Below are 6,852 nucleotides of genomic sequence, written 5' to 3'. Positions count from 1 at the left end.
TTGCAAATGGAATGACCCTGGTAAAGTGTGCAGACAGATTCATCAAGGTTTACAAACTGATGCACTTAAAGTATTTTTGGAGTATAATGTAGTGGAACAAACCATTCAATCTAGGAAATCACAGATTCATAGTTATGACATCTCAAATAGAGCTCCTGGTCAATCTGCATTTCTGATTACCAATGAAACTTTATAAACTGCAAACAAAATCGCATTTGAAAAATAATCAAATGGATTCATCATAAACTCAAATCAAGAACGTAGAAAGTCTCTGACCCCTAGAATATGATGTAAAAGGAAATTTTATATTCAAGACAACTGGTCAAAACTTATGATAAGTCAAACAGGGCCTTCCAAAATTGTGTACAATGTGAAAATGCATGAAAATAGTAAACTACCAACTTTGAGGGGTTTGAAACCTAATCAAAAAAATTTGAAATGACTCAAAATCTAAAACATAGGCTCTTAGGTATGGATACTAAACACTCCCAAAGTGGTGAGTCATGAAACATCACTGGGTGCAAGATATTCACATGCAAACATGGCCTCCTATCACTATTAGAGACTTAGGTGAAAATGCAAATTTGACAATTACTCAAAATGGGACTTCACAAAATAGCTTAGAATGTCAATTTAACTTCATGAAATGAGTGGATATGTTGAATGGAAGGTGTTAAAAACATTAAACACCTTAGGGGCTTCAAATGGGCAGTGGGTACATGTGCATGAAAAGCATTCATAGGGGCTTAAAGTGATTCAAAATTTGGGATGGACACTCAAAATGGGAATACAATTTTGAGTGCCATTAGGTATGTTGTCGATTCTCTTGCATGTGGATTTTAATTTTGTATTTATTTCAGATCTATTATGGGTTATGTGAAAATAATTATATTCTTTGTAAGTTTCCTTACAGTAGGTGCTGAGAAAAGTTAGTGTAAGCCAAGAAGAAAATAAATTGGAGCCAAGTAAACTCAATTTTAGTGTAAGATTAGTGAAATAGTGTAAGCTGAGTAAAGATTAGTTGATGCCAAGCACCAATAAACTTTAGTTTTTGCCAAGTGTTTTGACAATGGATGCTGAGCAACGTAGAATGTGTTTAGCATCAGAAGCCAGTTAATGTCAAGTGCTAGCATTATGAGAAAGATCAAGAATTTGATGAATCTAAGTGAAGACGTTTGATTTCTTGGATTACATAAACTATGTGGAAGATAAGATTGAAAATTCAAAAATGTGAAGCACGGTAAAATTAAGATGGTTTGTGTTCACTTTGCATGACCATATTCATATCGTGTCATTCCTTGCCAGCTAAAAACTTACCTCCTCCATGTGCAGTAGTGCTAAATGTCAATCCAAGTTTTGCAAATGGTTATTGGTTTCATAGGGGCCTTAATGAAGGTTTCAGCTTAGGTCCTTCACAATCTCGATGAGGCCTTAGTCAAGTACCTTTGAACTTATGGGTCAGTTGCCAGAACCCAATGCATGTCCCCTTTCCACAAGTAGCTTGCTTCTTGAGATGTTTCAGATGCACAGCACCTCATCCACTTTATCCACATGGGCATCCTCAAGTAGAAACATTTCACGAAGCTGCTTAGTCACCTTGAAATTTCCTGAAACAAAAAACAGAAATGGAAATGTGACATGAATCTAGGTTGTGGAGGTTGTGTATGGGAAATGGAATTTTATTATATAACAATATCTATGCTTTCTTTCTTGACAAATTTTACAGATTCATTGAACATCAACAGATCGATAAACTGGGAAGGGAAACTGATACATGTGTTAGGTGTATATACTCAACTCCCTCTCACATAACATTGACTGTTAACTCCATATCTTCTAACTCATCTGGCACTATTCCTAGGCTTTTCAAGTAAACACAAACAATTACTCGTCATTGTGCCTAAACACAGCACTCCATGTCACGGATAGCAGATCTTACTCATTCAGATGCCCTGCCAAAACCAAATCTAAATCCCATAAGAATAGTTCCCATGAAACCAGATACAAAATAAGACCCCATCAAACTTCTGTTCATTTCACATTCAGCACTAGAATTCCTCATATGAGTCTCGCTCCAAATTGTTCATTATCCTCAGCAATTAACTGATCTAACATAAAATGGTAGATACCCACAAAAATAATTTCATAACTACACAAAATTGATTGCTAAAAGACCTCCATACAAAACTCAAAGCTGCAAACATCCTGATCGCAATAAAGCCAAAAAGAATAGCCACAGTAGAAACCACAGAACCAATGCCTTCATTTAACAGCTAACAACATAACTGTTTTAGAATGAAACAAAACACAACAAAAAGTGAGCTGGCTACATATAGATTTCCCAAAAAACTCTCTTAAAACCATGCATGGGACTTACCTCAACGATTGTGCCTTTGAAGATGTGATGAGAAATAATGGACAAAATTTGCTGGAAAAATATTACAAAACTGATGCGGAGCATTCAGTTTAACAGCTGTCCTACTTCAACTATGATCATTTGTGGATGACTGTTTCAGTCATTTAAAGCCTAGCCAAAGTGTTTAGCACCAACTCCCCCAGTTGTTGACTGATCTTCTTTAGTATTTCCCAAGTCATGTTCTGTTTAGCTTAGTTGTTAGTTGAGAGAGTTATGTAGGAGAAAATTTAGGCATAGTTTATTTCAGTTGACTAGCTGTTTGCAATCCCCATAAGAGGAAGTTTATTAGGCAGGGACTGAAATAAAGAGATTGGAGCTGCTGTCATAGGGGGTTCAGTTTTGGAGAAAAAATGATGTAAATATTTTGCTGCAGAATAATGAAGACATCAATCCACTATTTTATTGGAGTACACTTCTCTGTCTTCTTTGACTTCATTGGTTCATTGGTTTCTATTTTCTCTATGATGCAAGGAATATAAATAATAGTTGCAGGTCTGTAGTAATTTGGTATCAGAGCAATTTATTCCTATGCCAAAAAGTCTTCACATTCCTCTGTTTCACTTTTAATAAGCAGTCTGACAATTATTATTTTAGCATGACAGGAATGTGAGCAGCCATGAGGATTGTGTGTCTAGTGGAGTAAAGGTTGAAATATAGAAAAATAATATGAGTGAGCACGATGTTAAAGCTCTGCATTGAAATTGGTGAGACTAGTTTTAACGGTGACATGGATTTTCTGCAGCCAGTTACATTTTTCTGGGCCATCAAGTTGTAAGAGGTAATAGAGTTGTTTGTATACAACAATTTAATAGTTGTAAGTGGACATTGTTGAGTTTGTAGTCATCATAGGAGAATGCCAATTAAGATAACAGCATTGAATTGTGAAGAGACAGACAATTGCCATGATTATAAATTATTAGTAAGACCTGTAACAGTTAGTATGAAAGTTGTGACTGTATAAAGATATTAATGGTAAGAAGTGGACTTTGTTTAATGAAAATAGTTGGGAGCTAGAGTTCTCTAGGTGTCTAACATTCCATTCTCAGTATCTTTCTCTTTCAACTGTACCATGCCAATGAGAGGACTACCATATCAGACTTTTAGCAACATACGTGAGGTAAAAGCTTTGTAATGGAATATGCAAGGAATTGTAGATGGCCTTCGGTTATTACAACTAATTGGTATTAGTGTTTCTAAATTGAAGTTTGCAAAGAGTTGAAGATAGATAGTACTGGTCCACCAAATATTAATTTGCAGGTTTGTTGTTCAAAAGTTTGTGTGAACTTCTTTGAAGGCATGAAGAGTAATTAAGAATAAAAAGACTAAGGAACGTTGACTGCTGTTTATTGACAAGGGAAGAGAAGAAAGTTGCAACTTTATTTCAGTGTTGTGGATTCAGATATGGAATTCTATAAAATTGTAAGAAAGAGGACAAACAAAGAAGAAGAATATATATTGTAGAGACAGCTACAAAGGTTAATAAAGAGTCACCAAAAGGAGTTGCAACAGTTTAAGAGTTTGAGTTGGGAGAGTTTTGGAAGATTATGAGACATGCAGCAACAAGAAACCAAAGAAAAAGAAATCGACAACAAAGATGTTGAGTTATGAGAAGGTGAAAAGAATGAAGTAAATTACTCACATTGTAGATAAGAGTCATTCTCAGAGAGATAAGCCATTGGGTCTAATCCAGAGATAGAATCCATTGAAAAGTTGAAAGAATTATTAGTGGATAAAAGACCCTTGGATGAGATCATTCAAGAATTACAGGGTGAAGAAATAAATGAATGGGATGAAAATCGAGAGATAGCTGACTTTGAGGAAGCTGTTGAGTTGTGTTACCCGAAGAAGGAGAAAGCACAGAAGGTTATAATGCAGAGATAAGAAAGTTGAAAAGCTGCAATGAGAAAGAATGCAGCCTATTGCAAGCAGTCCACATTGGAGAAGAAGCCGCAGCAGAGATAAGAGATCCTTTGGTGGTTTTAGAGAACACAACTTTTTGGAACCAGATAGAGGACTGTCTTGAGAAACCCAGTAGGGTGAAAAAGGAGTGGATCATTGCTTTCTTAAGGAAGAAATAAGAATGTTTGGGGGATGGAGAGTAAATATATGTACACAGTACAACTATAACATAAAGGAAGGTGTTCAAAAGGATTCATCTTGTGAACAACATTACACTAATGAAGTCCACCTCAGTAAATATGATATGGAAAGCATACCTAAATGGCATAATGCTGAAGAGGAGATGGCACTTGTGGGAAATTTTTATTCCTTTAACTTTGTTTCTATTTTAAGTGGTGTGTGCTGGTGATACAAATAATGTAAAGAACAATAGTGATTTTCAATGGAGGAGAACTACTTTCAAGGAGGTGGAAAGGGAGGATGAAGACCAATTGGCAAAGGAAGAGAATCTTTATTCAACTAGTGGTTGGAAGTGAAAGAACAAAAAAATGTGATGATCTGAATAGATATCTAATCTGGTGGAAGGGAACATCGTGGTTTCAAAGCTGACTTGCTTAAATGTAGCCAAGCTGATACAATTTTGTACCAGACACAAAGGGACTGAAATGTTCAAGCCTTTTTAGACAAGAGAAGGATGATGCGGAGCATTCAGTTTTACAGTTGTCCTAGTTCAGCTGCATTGCGGGTGATGGTTTCAGTCATTTAGAGCCTAACTGACATGTTTAACGCCAACTCACCCAGTTGTCGACTGGTCTTCTTTAGTATTTTTCTGAGACATGTTTTGTTTAGCTTAGTTGTTAGTTGAGGGAATTTCGTAGGAGAGAATTTAGGCATAGTTTATTTCAATTAACTAGCTGTTTGCAATCCTCATATGAAGAAGTTTAGTAGGGGGGTGGGGAGCTGAAGTAAAGAGATTGGGGCTGCTGTTATAGGGATCTCAGTTTTTTGGGAAAAATGATGTACATTTTTGCTGCAGAATAATGAAGACATTGAGCAGTTATTTTATTGGAATACAGTTCTCTGTCTTCTTTGATTTCCATGGTTCATTAGTTTCTACTTAATTTTTGATGAATGTAATGTAATTAATAGTTGCAGGTCTGTGGCGTGTCTGCACCAGAAAACCTACCAACGTGAACATTTAAATAAAAATGAGATAAACAAATCCTACCTCCCTACAGCTACTTCTTTGATCGATACACAATAAACAAATAGTGGACCTGAGATTATTGTGGGTTTAGGACTCCTATTTCTCAACTAAGTTCCCAAATCAGGAATGGGAACGGGTATGGCTACGAAACAGTAGTACAGCATGTTAAAGTAAGATAGCTATGGTCAGATACATGAACGATATTTATGCATACATATATATAGATTGGAAAACTGTTCATCATCCACATACCAGATCATAGTTGTGAACCAAGTATATTGGAAAATCTGATCATGCAAATTATCTATGAATGTTTCATTGATTGCAAATAATATTCTATCAGATTAAATCTGATTAATATCCCATGATCACTGATCACAAATTTATAAATTATTTTAGTTATAAATGCTGTCTTAATTAATCCCAATTATGATCTGTAATATCCTTGCAATGAACCGTTGCAATTTGGGAGATGTCCTGAATGGACGTGTCTCCAACTTGTGGAGACATGTCCATTCAAGGACATATCCATTGGAAATAATATATATAATCAAGAATTGATCTGCCTAAGAAAGATTAAAATGCATTAATGTTATCTAGAACAGATTGAGAATAATCAGAATCATATCAGACTTATAGTATTCAGTATTTGTGAATACTAAATTACATGGCTCCTATATATTGGCATGAATTTGAAATCCTCGTGTTCTGATTTAAACCTACACATATTGAATCAGAGATTAATAATTCAATTCTGAAATGCGAAAGATATCCATTACTCTAAATCTGATAGAAATTTAATCTAACATGGTATCAGAGCTATAGTTATAATCCTTGACGTGCAATTTTCCACAAGCTTGTGGATCTATTGCAGAAACCTGCATATTGAATCTCCCGTGATGTTTGAAGTTGGACAGCACGTAACGTGTTTGGTCAGTCATAGTGACATCTACATAACAAGTCCCCTTGCTGTTGTGGAACTGAGGTATTTTTTGCTGGCACGATATACTAAGGACGAATTAAGGGTCATTTTGTATTTGGGCAATACATGTAACATTCGTATCTGGTCAACCATTTTTGGAGTATAAAATGTGATGCTCTAGCTTAAAATAACCGTTCATTTTCTGACGGTAACAACATTTGTCTGCACTGTCAAAGCCACAAATATTCATCCCAGCACACAGGCATACAAAACACCTTGCGGATCTAAGCTCGCTGGATTCGTTATCAAAGATGTTATTTTCACAGTCAACAAATTTCAACATACAAGTCCGTGTGCCCGTGTGAGACTAGCAAAGGAAATGAAACTGCAAAGTGGAATTGCAGGCAG

At 35.7% G+C, this 6,852-nt stretch overlaps 1 long non-coding RNA gene across 1 annotated transcript; it reads right to left on the bottom strand.

Moving 5' to 3' along the window:
• Positions 1 to 1,214: 1,214 nt before the first annotated feature.
• Positions 1,215 to 5,552, bottom strand: LOC149533064 (uncharacterized). Its single transcript, XR_016356882.1, has 2 exons — positions 1,799 to 5,552; positions 1,215 to 1,607 (listed from the first exon to the last, which is right to left on the bottom strand). It is a non-coding gene; the product is annotated as an uncharacterized LOC149533064 (long non-coding RNA).
• Between the last annotated feature and the right edge of the window lie 1,300 nt (positions 5,553 to 6,852).

Source organism: Cupressus sempervirens, chromosome 10, assembly GCF_028749045.1.
Source record: "Cupressus sempervirens isolate cs-2001-9-10 chromosome 10, ASM2874904v1, whole genome shotgun sequence".
NCBI classification, from domain to species: Eukaryota; Viridiplantae; Streptophyta; class Pinopsida; order Cupressales; family Cupressaceae; genus Cupressus; species Cupressus sempervirens.
The sequence above is the reverse complement of the archived record's forward strand: the minus strand, read 5'-3'. Positions and strand labels throughout refer to the sequence as shown.